Here is a 1,954-nt window from a genome sequence, read left to right as displayed (position 1 = left end):
TTTTTTTTTGGTTTTTTTCTAGACAGGGCTTCTCTGTGTAGCCCTGGCTGTCCTGGAACTCACTCTGTAGACCAAGCTGGTCTCGAACTCAGAAATCCGCCTGCCTCTGCCTTCCAAGTGCTGGGATTAAAGGTGTGTACCACTACCACCCAGCAAATAAGTACTGTTGATCCATCCATCCATTCACTTACTCATTCATTCATTCATTCACTCATTAAGACAGGGTCTCACTGTGCAGCCTTGGCTGTCCTGGAAATGATATGTAGACAAGATTAGCCCTAAACTCCCAGAGACCCACCAGTCTCTGCCTCCCCAGTGCTGGGATTAAAGGCACACCATCTTTATTTTTTGAGATAAGTCTCAATGAATATAGGGAACTGAGCTCATCTACTGTGCTAGGCTACATTTGTACTTTGGTTACAGGTGCCATCACCCTCCAGCTTTTATTGTGGACTCTGAGGACCTGAACTCAGATCCTCATGCCTATGCCAGAGGCACGTTAACCAACTGAGTCATCTCCTCATCACTATTAATAAAAATATTTAAATGTCTGAAAGTTCTGAGTTCAAATCCCAGCAACCACATGGTGGCTCACAACCATCTGTAATGAGATATGACGCCCTCTTCTGGTGCATTTGAAGACAGCTACGGTGTACTTGGATATAATAAATCTTAAAACAAACCCAATTTCATTGATCTGTTATCCCAGCACTCTAACAGAGGAAGTCAAGTCTGAGGACAACCTGAGCTATACAATGAGAGCCCACCCCGAGCGCGCACACACACACACACAAACACACAAATCTTTTTTTTTTTAAGATTTATTTTGCTTATTTTTTTATTTATTGTATATAAGCACACTGTAGCTGTCTTCAGACACACCAGAAGAGGGCATCAGATCTCAGTACAGATGGTTGTGAGCCACCCTGTGGTTGCTGGGAATTGAACTCAGGACCTATGGAAGAGTAGTCAGTGCTCTTAACCGCTGAGCCATCTCTCCAGCCCACAAACAAATCTTAAAATACACATATTTATCCCCTTGGGCTGAAACACTAGCTCAATGGTTAGGAGTGAGTACTGGGGCTGGAGAGATGGCTCAGCGGATAAGTGTACTACTTATCTATAATAATACATAAATCTTTGGGCCTAAGCGAGCAGGGCCCAACCAAAGGTCCTAAATTCAATTCCCAACAACCACATGAAGGCTCACAACCTTCTGTACAGCTATAGTGTACTCATACATTAAAAAAAAAAAAGGGGGGGGTGGGACGTGAGTACCGCTTTTGCAAAGGACATGAGTTCAGTTCCCAGGACCCACATAAGGTGGCAATCACCTGTAACTCCAACTCCTAGGAGAGTCAGTGCTGCTGTCCTCCATGGACACCTACCCTTGTGTGGATATACACATAATTAAGAGCAAAAATAATCTTTAAAAAGTACATATACAAGCCAGAAATAGTAGTGTACACCTTTAATCCCAGCACTCTGGGAGGCAAAGGCAGGTGGATCTCTGAGTTCAAGGCCAGCATGATCTACACAGTAAAACCTTTTTTCAGAAAAGGAGATGACGACGATGATGAATATTATATATACATTGTATGTGAACACATAAATGAAATCTTTCTTTACTTTTTAGTGGGGTTTTTGTTGAGACAGGGTTTTCTCTGTGTTGTCCTTTTGATTTTTGTAGGACATCCTTGCTTGTCTTAGAAAACAACTTTCTTATTCTCTCTCAAACATTCTTAAGTTTTTCTCTGTGAGATCCTCTCCTAAATATTTAGACTTTTGCATCTCTTAATATATCAAGTATATACCTTTGAAGCTGGGCAGTGGTGGCGCACGCTTTTAATCTCAGACTTCGGGAAGCAGAGGCAGGCGGATTTCTGAGTTTGAGGCCAGCCTGGTCTACAAAGTGAGTTCCAGGACAGCCAGGGCTACACAGAGAAACCCTGTC

The 1,954-nt window shown here is 42.8% G+C and overlaps 1 protein-coding gene across 3 annotated transcripts in view; it reads right to left on the bottom strand.

Moving 5' to 3' along the window:
• Faf2 (Fas associated factor family member 2) overlaps positions 1-1,954 on the bottom strand; it is a 46,130-nt gene that overhangs the window by 27,653 nt on the left and 16,523 nt on the right. The window lies entirely within an intron of this gene.

Source organism: Mus caroli, chromosome 13 (assembly GCF_900094665.2).
Source record: "Mus caroli chromosome 13, CAROLI_EIJ_v1.1, whole genome shotgun sequence".
Taxonomy (NCBI): Eukaryota; Metazoa; Chordata; class Mammalia; order Rodentia; family Muridae; genus Mus; species Mus caroli.
This window is presented reverse-complemented; position numbering and strand designations above follow the sequence as displayed.